General features: G+C 39.5%; 1 pseudogene; it reads left to right on the forward strand.

Annotated features, from left to right (window-relative positions):
* Nucleotides 1–941: 941 nt before the first annotated feature.
* Nucleotides 942–19,785, forward strand: part of LOC120882885 — a 113,163-nt pseudogene continuing 94,319 nt past the window's right edge.

Here is a 19,785-nt window from a genome sequence, read left to right on the forward strand (position 1 = left end):
TATTTCCTTCTCCAGGGGATCTTCTTCACCCTGAGACTGAATCCACGTCTCCTGCATTGGCATAAGGATCCTTTACTGCTGAGCCACAAGGGAAACCCAACTTGGCAATTTCTAGCAAAGCTTGCAAGGTATATACCTTATGATTGAGTATTTTCATTTTTATATTCATATTCCAGAGAAAAAATGCTCATTAATATATTGTGTAAAGTAGAAGAATGAAAATTCCAATATCCAGGTGAGGAGAAATGGATTTTAAAGAGTTGTATATGTATGTGTTCTATCAAAAAAATAGAATAATCTATGCTAGTTTAAAGAAATATGCTACATATCAACTTGAGTGGATCTTGACCACAAAATGCCAAGTAAAGAAAGAAAAAGCAGCTTGGTAAACTTATTCAGGGTATTACATTATGTGAAATTTTAAAAACACTTATAAAAATACATCTATTACAATAGAGCTCCATGCAATGATGGACATGTTCTATATCTGCACGATCCAATATCCTAGCCACTAGTCACATGTGGCTACTGAACACTTCAAATATGGTGAGTACAATAGAAAACTGATCTTTAACATTTAAAATTTTTATTTTAATTTAAATAATCACACTGGAAGATTGCGAGCTCCCTCCCAGGTCACGCTACACCCCTTTCTGCTGCCGCTTCCCCGCCCCGGGTCTCCAGATGACAGGAAACGGAATGAAGAGCTGGAGGTGTGAAGGAAGTGAGACTTCCTCAGAGAGAGGAGCTGGAAGGACACAACCACAGTCCAGACAGGAAGGGGCCTGCGCCAGGGTGAAGGCAGCAGCCAGCTGGAGAAGCGGCAAAGGAGCTGGATGTATGGTTTGTACTCAGGGTGAGGCCACTGAGCCACAGACACGTCACACGAGGTGACTAAATGTGGGGCAGAGGAAGTAGCAGACGGAGCTAAAGGACGGAGAATGCGCAATGAAACAGGGCACCGCGAGAAATTCAAGTTAGCATAGCCGAGAAAGTACCTGGTTCTGCCAGAGATCTGCTGGTGACTGGTTCCCGCTCAGCGCTGACGAATATTAGCGCGACAACCTTCACCTTACCGGACACCACCTCGAGCGAGTCTGAGTTTTTCTATCCTGACGGGTTTCACTTCCGGCCTGCACCTACACATCCGTCTTCAGCGGCAGAATAGAACAGTAAAAAGAATATCAGCCTCTCCACAGGTGTCTCGGTCAGCCGCCTTCTTCATCCGTCCTCACTGGCTGCGCATCTGCTGCGTGCCTATGAGACTCAAAGAGTGTGTTAGCAAACGGGCTCCAGAGGTCAAGGGCAAAACGTCAGCGAAGGCTTCAGAGAAGCAGACCAGCGGTACTTGGGAGTCCCCAGGCCAGAGTTTCCGGCCAGAAAGATGTCTGCAGACAGGCACACGGTGTGGACTTCTGAAGAAGTGTAGCCTGCTTCTATGCATGGAAAATGGGGTTTACACTTTCATACACCTGACGGTACAACAATTTACAGGAGCGAGAGGCAACTACTTCTTTCCCTAGGACTTCTGTCAAGCTTGAAAGTCAAATAGATAAAATATCTGAGTGGTAAATCAAAAAAAAAAAAAAATAATAATCACACTGGCTGGTGGCTTTACACAGAAGAGGATAGGTATATTTATGTCTGGATATATAGATGCACACATACATATATAGAAGGATGAAAATAGATTTGAAGGATACACAACAAACTCAGAATACTGGTTAAATTGAGGAAGAAATGGAATACGTGTGATGGAGGTTGCCAGAGAAGAATTTTGCTTTGTTGACAAAGTTATTTCTTTAAAAGGAGAAGAAGCAATTATGACAATAGTTATTTTTCCTTGAGTAATAAGAATATATTCTTATACTATTACTTATACTTTTGGTTATACAAGTTGTAACACTAGTATTGCATTACACTATTTGGTGTTGTTCAGTCACTCAGTCGTGTCCAACTCTGCGACCCATGGACTGCAGCACACCAGGCTTCCCTGTCATCACTGTCTGCCAGAACTTGCTCAAACTCATGTCCATTGAACCAGTGATGCCATTCAATCATTTTGTCCTCTGTCATCCCTCCCAGCATCAGGGTCTTTTCTAATGATTCAGCTCTTCACATAAGGTGACCAAAGTATTGGAGTTCCAGTTTCATCATCAGTCCTTCCAATGGATATTCAGGATTGATTTCCTTTAGGGTTGACTGGTTGGATTTCCTTGCAGTCCAAGGGACTCTCAAGAGTCTTCTCCAACATCACAGTTCAAAAGCATCAATTCTTTTGCTCTCAGCCTCTCTTGTGGTCCAACCCTCACATCCATATATGACTACTGGAAAAGCCATAGTTCTGACTATACAAACCTTTGTTGGCAAGTAATGTCTGCTCTTTAATATGCTGTCTAGATTTGTTGCAGTGTTCCTTCCTAGGGGCAAGCATCTTTTAATTTTATGGCTGCATGATTTTGGAGCCCAAGAAAATAAAGTTTGTCACTGTTTCCATTGTTTCCCCATCTATTTGCCATGAAATGATGGAACCAGATGCCACAATCTTCTTTTTTTTTTTTTTGAAAGTTTAGTTTTAAGCCAACTTGTTAACTTTCCTCTTTCACCTTCATCAAGAGGCTCTTTAGTTCCTCTTTGCTTTCTGCCATAAGGGTGGTGTCATCTGCATATCTGAGGTTATTGATATTTCTCCCAGCAAAACTTGATTCCAGTTTGTGCTTCATGCAGCCTGGCATTTCTCTGTATATAATTTAAATAAGGGGGATGACAACATACAGTCTTCAAATACTCCTGTCCCAATTTAGAAACAGTCCTTTGTTCCATATCCGGGTCTATCTGTTGCTTCGTGATCTGCATATAGGTTTCTAAGGAGGCAGGTCAGGTGTTCTGATAGTCCCATCTCTTTAAGAATGTTCCACAGTTTATTGTTATCCACACAGTCAAAGGCTTTAGTGTAGTCAATGAAGTAAAGTAGATGTTTTCCTGGATTTCTCTTGTTTTTTTGATGATCCAACAGATGCAAATGTGATTTCTGGTTCCTCTGCCTTTTCTAAATCCAACTTGAACATCCGGAAGTTCTTGGTTCACATACTGTTGAAGCCTCACTTGGAGAATTTTGAGCATTACCTTGCTAGCATGTAAAATGAGTGCAGTTTGTGTGAGAGTTTGAACATTCTTCGGCATTGCCTTTCCTTGTGATTGGAATGAAAACTGACTTTTCCTAATTCCTGTAACCACTGCTGAATTTTCCAAATTTGCTGGCATATTGAGTGAAACCCTTTCACAGCATCATCTTTTAGGATTTGAAATAGCTCAGCTGGAATTCTATCACCTCCACTAGCTTTGTTCGTAGTGACGCTTTCTAAGGCCCACTTGACTTCACATTCCATGATGTCTGGCTCTAGGTGAGTGACAACCTAGATAATAAACACCATCGTGTTTATTTGAGTCATTAAGATCTCTTTGGTATAGTTCTTCTCTGTATTCTTACCATCTTTTCTTAATATCTTCTGCTTCAGTTAGGTCCATGCCATTTCTGTCTTTTATTGTGCCTATCTTTGCATGAAATATTCCCTTGGTAGTTCTGAATTTCTTGAAGAGATCTGTAGTCTTTCCCATTCTGTTGTTTGCCTCTATCTCTTTGCGTTGATTACTTAGGAAGGCTTTCCTATCTCTCCTTGCTATTCTTTGGAACTCTGCATTCAGATGGGTATATCTTTCCTTTCCTCCTTTGTCTTTCACTTCTCTTCTTTCCTCAGCTATTTGTAAGGCCTCCTCAGACAACCTTTTTGCCTTTTTGCATTTCTTTTCTTGGGGATGGTTTTGATCACTGCCTCCTGTACAATGTTAATAATAATATACTTTTATTTTCTATAGTATATTGTTTTATGTTGTTAATATAATGAACATATAATCTATATAAAAATAACAAGGAATAAAAAATAAAAGGGAGAGCAGGTCAGATAAAAAGACTGTAATAGTCTGCTTCTATTATGTAAAAAGTGACCTTAGAAATTTGAAATGTGAAAGAAAATTTAGACTCGTCCTTGTCAGTTCCAAAGGATAGTCCTAAGGATTAAAGAGATGATTTCAACTTAATTTAATAAAAAATCTTAATCTAGAGGCAGTCCAACAGAGAAACAGTCAGTCTCAGAACAAAGTAATTTCCCCAGCATTATATGATTCAAGCCTCTGTTGCATGATTATTTGGTACAAATATTACAGAAAAGAATCCAAGCAGTTAGATTGGTTCAATGTTCTAAGGAGCCCTAGTGGCTCCACTTGTTGCCTGAAGAACCACACAATGTGGCAAGAAGGGGCAGCAAGCTGAAGTCTAAGTCCATGAGGCCCCTTAAAGGAGAACAGCACTTCTTTCATCTGCTTTAACTTGAATATAAGATTCAACAAGTAAAAAGAAGGTTTAAGAATCATGAGGCTAGATGAATAAGTCAGTCATTCATTCAACAGGGATTTACTGAGCACACACTGTGAGCCAACCATTGTGCCAGGCATTGTAGGTAAGATTAGCAGTTATGAGCCCTGCTTTTGATGTTTATAGTCTGTTGTTATTGTTCTTCAGTCACCAAGTCATAGCCAACTCTTTGATTCCCCATGGACTGTAGCACACCAGGCTCCCCTGTCCCTCACCCTCTCCCAGAATTTGCCCAAGTTCATGTCCATTGAATCTGATGATACCATCCAACCATCTTATCCTCTGTCACCCTCTTCTTCTGCCTTCAATCTTTCCCAGCATCAGGGTCTTTTCCAAAGAGTCAGCTTTTTGCATCAGGTGGCCAAAGTATTGGAGCTTCAGCTTCAGCATCAGTCCTTCCAAAAGAGTATTCAAGGTTGATTTTTTTTCAAGGTTGACAGATTTAATTTCCTTGCTCTCCCAGGAACTCTCAAGAGTCTTTTCCAGCATCACAATTGAAAAGTATCAATTCTTCTGCACTCTGCCTTCTTTATTTTCCAGCTCTCACCCATACATATTTACAGTCTGTCTGAGTATAAAAATATTATATTACTTTTATATGCAGTTAATTAGTTACAGTTGTAGTAAGTGCAATGAAGATATCAAACCAAACCTGTGATCTTATTTGTAATATTATGAATCTATGTTTTCATTATTATTGAAATGACTAATTTTAAGTAATTTGACTTTGCTTTATGTATTCTATATGTGTCCTTGAATGTGACTGTTGATCATCTATACAAATATTCTTTAACAAAAATTTACTTACTCAGAGGCTAAGCATGGGAAGATACAGTGATTAAGGCCAGTGGAATCTCTGCCCTTGTAAAGGTTTCTTTCTAATTTTTTATGGGAGAAACAATGAGTTTTACTTAGAAAATCAAATATTTTAGGTGATCACTGTGGTTCTTCTCAATTATTACAAAATAATACAATTATGTGAGCTTTATTGGACACAAATATAGCAACCTAAGTTATAAGTGAAGAAGACTGAAAGAGTATATGCATAAATGTTACTAGTGTAGCTTTCTAGGTGGCTATAGGAGATTTTAGGTTCTACTTTAAATATATATATTTTCCCAAGATTAGAATATCCAGTGTTAGTCTTATAAGCACTAGAAAGTATGTGGCAGAGTGAATTTACATGGCATCTTCTTTTCTTTGAAGTCTTAGAATTTCACATATATGTGTAATTTATGTGCAACACATTTGGTAGTTATATCAATTTGAAGATTCCTCTATCTACCCTTGTTAAGGATTTTATCATTAATGCATTGTAACATTTCTTATGACATATATTTTACATTTCTGTTTATATTTTTCTCCTTGTTATTTGTTACAGGTAACATGAATTATATTTATATATTTGAAATATTTTTTCAGGTTTAATGTTTTACTTGACTTAAGTATTCTATATATCCTTTTTAAATGTAATTTTTACTTAATCATTTTCTATAAATCACTGAGTATTTTAAATATTTTATATTTCATTAAACATTTCCATAGCAGTATTAATATTAGTTCAGTTCGGTTCAGTTGCTCAGTCGTTTCTGGCTCTTTGCAACCCTGTGAACACCAGGCCTCTCTGTCCATCACCAACTCCCAGAGTTTACTCAAGCTCATATCCATTGAATCGGTCATGACATCCAGCCATCTCATCCAACCATCTCACCCTTTGTTGTCCCCTTCTCCTCCTGCCCTTAATCTTTCCCAGCTTCAAGGACTTTTCCAATGAGTCAGCTCTTTGCATCAGGTGGCCAAAGTATTGGAGTTTCAGCTTCAACATCAGTCCATCCATGAGCATTCAGGATTGATTTCCTTTAAGATGGACAAGTTGGATCTCTTTGCAGTGCAAGGAACTCTCAAGAGTCTTCTCTAACACCACAGTTCAAAAGCATCAGTTCTTAAGTGCTCAGGTTTCTTTATGAGAAATGAGAGTCCAACTCTCATATCCATACATGACTGCTGGAAAAACCATAGCTTTGACTAGATGGACCTTGGTTGACAAAGTAATGTCTCTGTTTTTTAATATAGTGTCTAGGTTGGTCATGACTTTTCTTTCAAGGAGTAAGCATCTTTTAATTTCATGGCTTCAGTCATCATCTGCAGTGATTTTGGAGCCCCCAAAAATAAAGTCTGCCACTGTTTCCACTGTTTCTCCAACTATTTGCCATGAAGTGATGGGACTGGATGCAATGATCTTAGTTTTCTGAATGCTGAGCTTTAAGCCAACTTTATCACTCTCCTCTTTCACTTTCATCAAGAGGTTCTTTAGTTCTTCTTCACTTTCTGCCATAAGGGTGGTGTCATCTGCATATCTGAGGTTACTGATATTTCTCCCAGCAATCTTGATTCCAGCTTGTGCTTCATCCAGGCCAGCATTTCTCATGATGTACTCTGCATATTATTTAAATAAGCACGGTGACACTATACAGCCTTGATGTACTCCTTTCCCGATTTGGAACCAGTCTGTTGTTTCGTGTCCAGTTCTCACTGTTGCTTCCTGACCTGAGTACAGGTTTCTCAAGAGGCAGGTCAGGTGGTCTGGTATTCCCATCTCTTTCAGAATTTTTCACAGTTTATTGTGATCTACACAGTCAAAGGCTATGGCATAGTCAATAAAGTAGAAATAGATGTTTTTCTGAAACTCTCTTGCGTTTTCCATGATCCAGTGGATGTTGGCAATTTGATCTCTGGTTCCTCTGCATTTTTTAAAACCAGATAGAACATCTAGAAGTTCAAGGTTCAGATACTACTGAAATCTTGCTTGGAGAATTTTGAGCATTACTTTACTAGCGTGTGCACTTAGTGCAATTGTGTGGTTGCTTGAGCATTCTTTGGCATTGCCTTTCTTTGGGATTGGAATGAAAACTGACCTTTTCCAGGCCTGTGGCCACTCCTGAGTTTTCCAAATTTGCAGGCATATTGAGTGCAGCACTTTCACAGCATCGTCTTTCAGGATTTGAAATAGCTCAACTGGAATTTCATCACCTCCGCTAGCTTTGTTCATAGTGATGCTTCCTAAGGCCCACTTAACTTCACATTCCAGGATGTCTGGCTCTAGGTGAGTGATCACACCATCGTGATTATCTGGGTCGTGAAGATCTTTTTTGTACTGTTCTGTGTATTCTTGCCACCTCTTCTTAATAGCTTCTGCTTCTCTTAGGTCCATAATATTTCTGTCCTTTATTGAGCCCATCTTTGCATGAAATGTTCCCTTGATAGCTGTAATTTTTTGAAGAGATCTTTAGTCTTTCCCATTATATTGTTTTCCTCTATTTCTTTGCACTGATCACTGAGGAAGACTTTCTTATCTCTCCTTACTATTCTTTGGAACTCTTTATGCAAATGGGTATATCTTTCCTTTTCTCCTTTGCTTTTTTGTGTCTTTTCATTTCTCAGCTCTTTGTAAGGCCTCCTCACACAGCCATTTTGCTTTTTTACATTTCTTTCTCTAGGGGATGGTCTTGCTCCCTCTCTCCTGTACAGTGTCACGAACCTCTGTCCATAGTTCATCAGGCACTCTATCAGATTTAGTCCCTTAAATCTATTTCTCATTTCCACTGTATAAACGTTAGGGATTTCATTTAGGTCATACCTGAAAGGTCTTCGAAAGGTCTTCTAAGGGATTCCGCCCCAGTAGTAGATATAGTGGTCATCTGAGTTAGAGTCACCCATTGCAATCCATCTTAGTTCGCTGATTCCTAGAATGTCAATGTTCACTCTTGCCATCTCCTGTTTGACCAGTTCCAATTTGCCTTGATTCATGGACCTAACATTCCAGGTTCCCATGCAACATTTCTCTTTACAGCATCAAACCTTGCTTCTATCACCAGTACCATCCACAACTGGGTATTGTTTTTGCTTTGGCTCCATCCATTCATTCTTTCTGGAGTTACTTGTCCACTGATCTCCAGTAGCATATTGGGCACCTACTGACCTGGGGAGTTCCTCTTTCAGTATCCTATCATTTTGCCTTTTCATACTGTTCATGGGGTTCTCAAGGCAAGAATACTGAAGTGGTTTGCCATTTCCTTCTCCAGTGGACCACAGTCTGTAAGACCTCTCCAACATGACCCGCCCATCTTGGGTGGCCACACATGGCATGGCTTAGTTTCATTTAGTAGACAAGGCTGTGGTCTGTGTGGTCAGATTGGCTAGTTGTCTGTGACTGTAGTTTCAGTCTGTCTGCCCTCTGATGCCCTCTCTCAGCGCCTATCATCTTACTTGGTTTTCTCTTACCTTGAACGGGGGATATCTCTTCATGGCTGCTTCAGCAAAGCACAGCCGCTACACCTGATCTTGGACGTGGGGTCGCTCCTCTTGGCCGCTGCCCCTGACCTTGGACGTGGGATGCTTCTCTCAGCCGCTCCATCATAGTCAACAAAAGAGTCGGAAATGCAGTACTTGGATGCAATCTCAAAAATGACAGAATGATCTCTGTTCCTTTCCAAGGCAAATCATTGAATATCATGGTAATCCAGGTCTATGCCCCGACCAGTAATGCTGAAGAAGCTGAAGGTGAATGATTCTATGAAGACATACAAGACCTTCTAGAACTAACACCCCAAAAAGATGTCCTTTTCATTACAGGGGACTGGAATGCAAAAGGAGGAAGTCAAGAAACACCTGGAGTAACAGGCAAATTTAGCCTTGGAGTACAGAATGAAGAGGGGAAAGGCTAACACAGTTCTGCCAAGAGAACACACTGGTCATAACAAATACCCTCTTTCAACAACAAAAGAGAATACTACACATGTATATCACCAGATGGTCAACACCAAAATCAGATTGATTATGTTCTTTGCAGCCGAAGATGGAGATGCTCTATACAGTCAGCAAAAACAAGACTGGTAGCTGACTGTGGCTCAGATCATGAACTCCTTTTTGCCAAATTCAGACTTAAATCAAACAAAGTGGGGAAAAACAATAGACCATTCAGGAATGACCTAAATCAAATCCCTTATGACTATACAGTGGAAGTGAGAAATAGATATAAGGGACTAGATCTGATAGACAGAGTGCCTGACGAACTATGGAGAGAGGTTTGTGACATTGTACAGGAGATAGGAATCAAGACCATCCCTAAGAAAAAGAAATGCAAAAAGGCAAAATGGCTGTCTAAGAAGGCCTTTCAAATAGCTGTGAAAAGAAGAGAAGTGAAAAGTAAAAGAGTAAAGGAAAGATAGACCCTTTTGAATGCAGAGTTCCAAAGAATAGCAAGGAGACATAAGACAGCCTTCCTCCGCGATCAATGCAAAGAAATAGAGGAGAACAATACAATGGGAAAGACTGGACATGTTTTCAAGGAAATTAGAGATATCAACGGAACATTTCATGCAAAGATGAACACCATAAAGGACAGAAATGGTAGGGACCTAACAGAAGCAGAAGATATTAAGAAGAGGTGGCAAGAATACACAGAAGAACTGTAGAAAAAAGATCTTCAAAACCCAAATAATCACAATCGTGTGATCACTCACACTCACCTACAGCCAGACATCCTAAAACGTGAGGTCAATGGGCTTTAGGAAGTATCACTATGAACAAAACTGGCAGAGATGATGGAATTCCAGTTGAGCTGTTTTATATCCTAAACGATGATGCTGTGAAAGTGCTGCATTCAGTATGTCAGCAAATTTGGAAAACTCAGCAGTGGCCACAGGCCTGGAAAAGGTCAGTTTTCATTCCAATCCCAAAGAAAGGCAATGCCAAATAATGCTCAAACTACCTCACAATTGCACTCATCTCACATGCTAGTAAAGTGATGCCTAAAATTCTCCAACCCAGGCTTCAGCAATACGTGAACTCTGAACTTCCAGATGTTCAAGCTGGTTTTAGAAAAAGCAGAGGAACCAGAGATCAAATTGCCAACATCTGCTGGATCATCAAAAAAGCAAGAGAGTTCCAGAAAAACATCTATTTCTGTTTCATTGATTATTTGAAAGCCTTTGACTGTATGGATCACAATAAACAGTGGAAAAATTCTGAAAGAGATGGGAATACCAGACCACTTGACCTGCCTCTTGAGAAACCTATATGCAGGTCAGGAAGCAACAGTGAGAACTAAACATGGAACAACAGACTGGTTCCGAATTGGGAAAGGAGTACATCAAGGCTCTATATTGTCACTGTGCTTATTTAACTTATATGCAGAGTACATCATGAGAAATGCTGACCTGGAGGAAGCACAAGCTAGAATCAAGATTGCTGGGTGAAATGTCAATAACCTCAGATATGCAGATGACACCACCCTTATGGTAGAAAGTGAAGAAGAACTAAAGAACCTCTTGATGAAAGTGAAAGAGGAAAGTGATAAAGTTGGCTTAAAGCTCAAAATTCAGAAAACTAAAATCATGGCATCTGGTCCCATCACTTCATGGCAAATAGATGGGGAAATAGTGGAAACAGTGATAGAATTTATTTGGGGGGGGCTCCAAAATCACTGTAAATGGTGATTGAAGCCATGAAATTAAAAGACGCTTACTCCTTGGAAGGAAATTTATGACCAACCTAGACAGCATATTATTACTGGGGGGGCGGTATTTTATTTCATTTTTTTGCTTTACAATATTGTATTGGTTTTGCCATACATTGACATGAATACGCCATGGGTGTACATGTGGTCCCCATCCTGAATCCCCTTCCCACCTCCCTCCCCATCCCATCCCTCGGTGTCATCCCCATGCACAAGCGCCAAGAACCCTGTATCATGCATCAAACCTGTACTGATGATTCGTTTCTTATATATTATACATGTTTCAATGCCATTCTCCCAAATCATCCCACCCTCTCCCTCTCCCATAGGGTCCAAAAGACTGTTGTATACATCTGTGTCTCTTTTGCTGTCTCGCATACAGGGTTATCGTTACCATCTTTCTAAATTCCATATATATGCGTTAGTATACTGTATTGGTGTTTTTCTTCCTGGCTTACTTCACTCTGTATAATAGGCTCCAGTTTCATCCTCCTTATTTGAACTGATTCAAATATAATCTTTTTAATGGCTGAGTAATACTCCATTGTGTATATGTACCACAGCTTTCTTATCCATTCGTCTGCTGATAGACATCTAGGTTGCTTCCATGTCTTGCCTATTACAAACACTGCTGCCTGAACACTGGGGTACACGTGTCTCTTTCAATTCTGGTTTCCTCGGTGTGTATGCCCAGCAGTGGGATTGCTGGGTAATATTAGTTCTATTTCCAGTTTTTTAAGGAATCTCCACACTGTTCTCCATAGTGGCTGTACTAGTTTGCATTCCCACGAACAGTGTAAGAGGGTTCCCTTGTCTCCACACCCTCTCCAGCATTTATTGCTTGTAGAATTTTGGATGCAGCCATTCTGACTGGTGTGAAATGATACCTCATTGTGGTTTTGATTTGCATTTCTCTGGTAATGAGTGATGTTGATCATCTTTTCATGTGTTTGTTAGCCATCTGCATGTCTTCTTTGGAGAAATGTCTATTTAGTTCTTTGGCCCACTTTTTGATTGGGTCATTTATTTTTCTGGAATTGAGCTGCAGGAGTTGCTTGTATATTTTTGAGATTAGTTATTTGTCCATTGCTTCATTTGCTATTATTTTCTCCCATTCTGAAGGCTGTCTCTTCACCTTGCTTATAGTTTCCTTTGTTGTGCAGAAGCTTTTAAGTTTAATTAGGTCCCATTTGTTTATTTTTGCTTTCATTTCCAATACTCTGGGAGGTGGGTCATAAAAGATCCTGCTGTGATGTATGCCAGAGAGTGTTTTGCCTATATTTTCCTCAAAGAGTTTTTAGTTTCCGGTCTTACATTTAGATCTTTAATCCATTTTGAGTTTATTTTCATGTATGGTGTTAGAAAGTGTTCTAGTTTCACTCTTTTACAAGTGGTTGACCAGTTTTCCCAGCACCACTTGTTAAAGAGATTGCCTTTTCTCCATTGTATATTCTAGCCTCCTTTGTCAAAGATATGGTGTTTGTGGGTGCATGGATTTATCTCTGGGCTCTCTATTTTGTTCCACTGATCTATATTTCTGTCTTTGTGCCAGGACCATACTGTCTTGATGACTGTAGCTTTGTAGTAGAGCCTGAAGTCAGGCAGGTTGATACCTCCAGTTGCATTCTTCTTTCTCAAGATTGTTTTGGCTGTTCGAGATTTTTTTGTATTTCCATACAAATTGTGAAATTATTTGTTCTAGTTCTGTGAAAAATACCATTGGTAGCTTGATAGGGATTTTACGGAATCTATAGATTGCTTTGGGTAGTATACACATTTTCACAATATTGATTCTTCCAATCCATGAACATGGTATATTTCTCCATCTATTTGTGTCCTTTTTGATTTCTTTCACCAGTGCTTTATAGTTTTCTGTATGTAGGTCTTTTGTTTCGTTAGGTAGATATATCCTTAAGTATTTAATTCTTTTCATTGCAATCGTGAATGGAATTGTTTCCTTATTTTCCTCTTTCTGTTTTCTCGTTGTTAGTGTATAGGAATGCAAGGGATTTCTGTGTGTCAATTTTATATCCTGCAACTTTACTATATTCATTGATTAGCTCTAGTAATTTTCTGGTGGAGTCTTTAGGGTTTTCTATGTAGAGGATCATGTCATCTGCAAACAGTGAGAGTTTTACTTCTTCTTTTCCAATCTGGATTCCTTTTATTTCTTTTTCTGCTCTGATTGCTGTGGCCAAAACTTCCAAAACTAAGTTGAATAGTAGTGGTGAGAGTGGGCACCTTTGTCTTGTTCCTGACTTTAGAGGAAATGCATTCAGTTTTTCACCATTGAGGTTAATGTTTGCTGTGGGTTTGTCATATATAGCTTTTATTATGTTGAGGTATGTTCCTTCTATTCCTGTTTTCTGGAGGGTTTTTATCATAAATGGATGTTGTATTTTGTCAAAGGCTTTCTCTGCATCTATTTAGGTAATCATATGGTTTTTATTTTTCAATTTGTTAATGTGGTGTATTACATTGATTGATTTGCGGACATTGAAGAATCCTTGCATCCCTGGGATAGAGCCCACTTGGTCATGGTGTATGATCTTTTTAATATGTTGCTGGATTCTTTTTGCTAGAATTTTGTTAAGGATTTTTGCATCTATGTTCATCAGTGATATTGGCCTGTAGTTTTCTTTTTCTGTGGCATCTTTGTCTGGTTTTGGTATTAGGGCGATGGTGGCCTTATAGAATGAGTTTGGAAGTTTACCTTCCTCTGCAATTTTCTGGAAGAGTTTGAGTAGGATAGGTGTTAGCTCTTCTCTAAATTTTTGGCAAAATTCAGCTGTGAAGCCTTCTGGTCCTGGGCTTTTGTTTGCTGGAAGATTTCTGATTACAGTTTCAATTTCCATGTTTGTGATGGGTCTGCTAAGATTTTCTATTTCTTCCTGGCTCAGTTTTGGAAAGTTGTACTTTTCTAAGAATTTGTCCATTTCTTCCAAGTTGTCCATTTTATTGGTGTATAGTTGCTGATACTAGTCTCTTATGATCCTTTGTATTTCTGTGTTGTCTGTTGTGATCTCTCCATTTTCATTTCTAATTTTATTGATTTGATTTTTCTCCCTTTGTTCTTGATGAGTCTGGCTAATGGTTTGTCAATTTTATTTATCCTTTCAAAGAACCAGCTTTTGGCTTTGTTAATTTTTGCTGTGATCTCTTTTGGGTTTTTTTTGCATTTATTTCTGCCCTAATTTTTAAGATTTCTTTCCTTCTACTAACCCTGGAGTTCTTCATTTCTTCCTTTTCTAGTTGCTTTAGGTGTAGAGTTAGGTTATTTATTTGACTTTTTTCTTGTTTCTTGAGGTATGCCTGTATTGCTATGAACCTTCCCCTTAGCACTGCTTTTACAGTGTCCCACAGGTTTTGGGTTGTTGTGTTTTCATTTTCATTCATTTCTATGCATATTTTGACTTCTTTTTTTATTTCTTCTGTGACTTGTTGGTTATTCAGCAGCATGTTGTTCAGCCTCTATATGTTGGAATTTTTAATAGTTTTTCTCCTGTAGTTGTGATATAATCTTATTGCATTTTGGTCAGAAAAGATGCTTGGAATGATTTCAATCTTTTTGAATTTACCAAGGCTAGATTTATGGCCCAGAATGTGATCTATCCTGGAGAAGGTTCCGTGTGCATGTGAGAAAAAGGTGAAATTCATTGTTTTGGGGTGAAATGTCCTATAGATATCAATTAGGTCTAACTCGTCTATTGTATCATTTAAAGTTTGTGTTTCCTTGTTAATTTTCTGTTTAGTTGATCTATCCGTAGGTGTAAGTAGGGTATTAAAGTCTCCTATTATTGTGTTATTGTTAATTTCCTCTTTCATACTCTTAGCATTTGTCTTATGTATTGCGGTGCTCCTATGTTGGGTGCATATATATTGATAATTGTTATATCTTCTTCTTGGATTGATCCTTTGATCATCATGTAGTGTCCTTCTTTGTCTCTTTTCACAGCCTTTGTTTTAAAGTCTATTTTATCTGATATGAGTATTGCTACTCCTGCTTTCGTTTGTTCACTATTTGCGTGGAATATTGTTTTCTAGCCCTTCACTTTCAGTCTGTATGTGTCCCTTGTTTTGAGGTGGGTCACTTGTAGACAATATATATAGGGGTTTTGTTTTTGTATCCATTCAGCCAATCTTTGTGTTTTGGTTGGGGCATTCAACCCATTTACATTTAAGGTAATTATTGATAAGTATGATCCCGTTGCCATTTACTTTGTTGTTTTGGATTCAAGTTTATACACCCTTTCTGTGTTTCCAGTCTAGAGTAGATCCTTTAGCATTTGTTGGAGAGCTAGTTTGATGGTGCTGAATTCTCTCAGCTTTTGCTTGTCTGTAAAGCTTTTGATTTCTCCTTCATATTTGAATGAGATCCTTGCACAGTACAGTAATCTGGGTTGTAGGTTTTTCTCTTTCATTACTTTAAGTATGTCTTGCCATTCCATTCTGGCCTGAAGAGTTTCTATTAGAAGATCAGCTGTTATCCTTATGGAAATCCCCTTTTATGTTATTTGTTGTTTTTCCCTTGGTGATTTTAATATTTGTTCTTTGTGTTTGATCTTTGTTAATTTGATTAATATGTGTCTTGGTGTGTTTTACCTTGCATTTATCCTGTTTGGGATTCTCTGGGTTTCTTGGACTTGGGTGATTATTTCCTTCCCCATTTTAGTGAAGTTTTCAACTATTAGCTCCTCAAGTATTTTCTCATGGCCTTTCTTTTTGTCTTTTCTGGGTCTCCTACGATTCGAATATTGGGGCAATAAACATTGTCCCAGATGTCTCTAGGTTGTTCAAATTTCTTTTAATTCTTTTTGTTTTTTCCTCTCTGCTTCATTTATTTCTACCATTCTATCTTCTACGAAACTTATCCTACTTTCTGCTTCAATTATTCTACTGTCAGTTCCCTCTAGAGTGTTTTTGATCTCATTTATTGCATTATTCATTATATATTGACTCTTGTATTTCTTCTAGGTCCTTGTTAAACCTTCTTGCATCTTCTCAATCCTTGTCTCGAGTGTATTTATCTGCAACTCCATACTGTTTTCAAGATTTGGATCATTACACTATCAATATTCGGGAATGTTTTTTCACGTAGATTCCCTATCTCTTCCTCTGTTTGGTTTGGTAGGCATTTATCCTGTTCCTATCAGTTCAGTTCGTTCAATTCAGTCGCTCAGTCGTGTCCGACTCTTTGCGACCCCATGAGTCACAGCACGCCAGGCCTTCCTGTCCATCACCATCTCCCGGAGTTCACTCAGACTCACATCCATTGAGTTGGTGATGCCATCCAGCCATAATCCCTCCCAGCATCAGAGTCTTTTCCAATGAGTCAACTCTTCAAATGAGGTGGCCAAAGTACTGGAATTTCAACTTTAGCATCATTCCTTCCAAAGAAATCCCAGGGCTGATCTCCTTCAGAATGTATTGGTTGGAGGCTTTTTAGTTCCTCTTCACTTTCTGCCATAAGTGTGGTGTCATCTGCATATTTGAGGTTATTGATATTTCTCCCGGAAATCTTGATTCCAGCTTGTGCTTCCACCAGTCCAGCATTTCTTATGATGTACTCTGCATAGAAGTTAAATAAGCAGAGTGACAATATACAGCCATGATGTACTCCTTTTCCTATTTGGAACCAGTCTGTTGTTCCATGTCCAGTTCTAACTGTTGCTTCCTGACCTGAATATTGAATTATCAAGAGGCACATTAGATGGTCTGGTATTCCCATCTCTTTCAGAATTTTCCACAGTTTATTGTGATCCACACAGTCAAAGGCTTTGGCATAGTCAATAAAGCAGAAATAGATGTTTTTCTGGAAATCTCTTGCTTGTTCAATGATTCAACATTTTTGGGCAATTTGATCTCTGGTTCCTCTGCCTTTTCCAAAACCAGCTTGAACATCTGGAAGTTCATGGTTCACATATTGCTGAAGCCTGTCTTGGAGAATTTTGAGCATTCAGTTCAGTTCAGTCGCTCAGTCGTGTCCAACTCTTTGCAACCCCATGAATCGCAGCACGCCAGGCCTCCCTGTCCATCACCAACTCCCAAAGTTCACTCAGACTCACGTCCGTCAAGTCAGTGATGCCATCCAGCCATTTCATCCTTGGTCATCCCCTTTTCCTCCTTCCCCCAATCCCTCCCAGCATCAGAGTCTTTTCCAGTGAGTCAAATCTTCACATGAGGTGGCCAAAGTACTGAAATTTCAGCTTTAGCATCATTCCTTCCAAAGAAATCCTAGAGGTGATCTCCTTCAGAATGGACTGGTTGGATCTCCTTGCAGTCCAAGGAACTCTCAAGAGTCTTCTCCAACACCACAGTTCAAAAGCATCAATTCTTCAGTGCTCAGCCTTCTTCACAGTCCAACTCTCACATCCATAGATGACTACTGGAAAAACCATAGCCTTGACTAGACGGACCATAGTCGGCAAAGTAATGTCTCTGCTTTTGAATGTACTATCTAGGTTGGTCATAAATTTTCTTCCAAGGAGTAAGCGTCTTTTAATTTCATGGCTGCAGTCACCATGTGCAGTGACTTTGGAGCCCAAAAAAATAAAGTCTGACACTGTTTCCACTGTTTCTCCATCTATTTCCCATGGAGTGATGGGACCGGATGCCATGATCTTACTTTACTAGCGTGTGAGATGAGTCCAATTGTGCGGTAGTTTGAGCATTCTTTGGCATTGCCTTTCTTGGGATTGGAATGAAAACTGACTTTTTCCAGTCCTGTGGCCACTGCTGAGTTTCCAAATTTACTGGCATATTGAGTGCAGCACTTTCACAGCATCATCTTCCAGGGTCGGAAATTGCTCAACTGATTGGAGGAGCTGAAATCACATCCACTAGCTTTGTTTGTAGTGATGCTTTCCAAGGCCCACTTGACTTCACATTCCAGGAGGTCTGGCTCTAGGTGAGTGATCATACCATTGTGATTATCTGGGTCATGAAGATCTTTTTTGTACAGTTCTCCTGTGTATTCTTGCCATCTCTTCTTAATATCTTCAGCTTCTGTTAGGTCCATCCCATTTCTGTCCTTTATCGAGCCAATCTTTGCATGAAATGTTCCCTTCCTATCTCTAATTTTCTTGTAGAGATCTCTAGTCTTTCCCATTCTGTGGTTTTCCTCTATTTCTTTGCATTGATCACAGAGGAAGGTTTTCTTATCCCTTCTTGCTATTCTTTGGAACTCTGCATTCAGATGCTTATATCTTTCCTTTTCTCCTTTGCTTTTCGCTTCTCTTCTTTTCACAGCTATTTGTAAGGCCTCCTCAGAGAGCCATCTTGCTCTTTTGTGTTTCTTTTCCATGGGGATGGTCTTGATCCCTGTCTCCTGTATAATGTCACAAACCTCAGTCCATAGTTCATCAGGCACTCTATCTGTCAGATCTAGTCCCTTAAAGCGATTTCTCACTTTTACTGTATAATCATAAGGGATTTGATTTAGGTCATACCTGAATGGTCTAGTGGTTTTCCCTACTTTCTTCAATTTCAGTCTGAATTTGTCAATAAGGACTTCATGATGTGAGCCACAGTCAGCTCCTGGTCTTGTTTTTGTTGACTGTATAGAGCTTCTCCATCTTTGGCTGCAAAGAATAGAATCAATCTGATTTCAGTGTTGACCATCTGGTGATGTCCATGTGTAGAGTCCTCTTGTGTTGTTGGAAGAGGCTGTTTGCTCTCACCAGTGTGTTCTCTTGACATAACTCTATTAGCCTTTCCCCTGCTTCATTCCATATTCCAAGGCCCAATTTGCCTGTTACTCCAGGTGTTTCTTGACTTCCTACTTTTGCATTCCAGTCTCCTATAATGAAAAGGACATCTTTTTTGGGTGTTAGTTCTAAAAGGTCTTGTAGGTCTTCATAGAATCATTCAACTTCAGCTTCTTCAGTGTTACTGTTTGGAGCATAGTCTTGGATTACTGTGATATTGAATGGTTTGCCTTGGAAACGAACAGAGATCTTTCTGTTGTTTTGAGACTGCATCCAAGTACTGCATTTTGGACTCTTTTGTTGACCATGATGGCTACTCCAGTTTTTCTAAGGGATTCCTGCCCACAGTAGTAGATATAATGGTCATCTGAGTTAAGATCACCCATTCCAGGCCATTTTAGTTCGCTGATTCCTAGAATGTTGACGTTCACTCTTGCTATCTCCTGTTTTACTACTTCCAATTTGCCTTGATTCATGGACCTAACATTCCAGGTCCCTGTGCAATATTGCTCTTTACAGCATCGGACCTCGCTTCTATCACCAGTCACATCCACACCTGGGTATTGTTTTTGCTCTGGCTCAATCCCTTCATTCTTTCTGGAGTTATTCTCCATTGATCTCCAGTAGCATATTGGGCACCTACTGACCTGGGGAGTTCCTCTTTCAATATCCTATCATTTTGCCTTTTCATACTGTTCATGGGATTCTCAAGGCAAGAATAGTGAAGTGGTTTGCCATTCCTTTCTCCAGTTGACCACATTCTGTCAGACCTCTCTACCATGACCCACCCATCTTGGGTGGCCCCACAGGGCATGGCTTAGTTTCATGGAAATAGACAAGGCTGTGGTCCTAGTGTGATTAGATTGACTAGTTTTCTGTGATTATGGTTTCATTGTGTCTTCCCTCTGATGCCCTCTTGCAACCCCTACCGTCTTAGTTGGGTTTCTCTTACCTTGGACGTGGGGTATCTCTTCACAGCTGCTCCACATTCAAGGTCAGGAGGGGCGGTGGTGAGGAATACCCTTCGTCCTGTTCCTTTACCTGCTGGGTATTCCTCTGTGTCTTCATTTTGTTTATATTGCTATGTTTGGGGTGGCCTTTCATATTCTGGCAGTTTGTGGTTCCTCTTT

The sequence above is a fragment of the Oryx dammah genome, unplaced genomic scaffold, assembly GCF_014754425.2.
Source record: "Oryx dammah isolate SB20612 unplaced genomic scaffold, SCBI_Odam_1.1 HiC_scaffold_24, whole genome shotgun sequence".
Classification (NCBI taxonomy): domain Eukaryota; kingdom Metazoa; phylum Chordata; class Mammalia; order Artiodactyla; family Bovidae; genus Oryx; species Oryx dammah.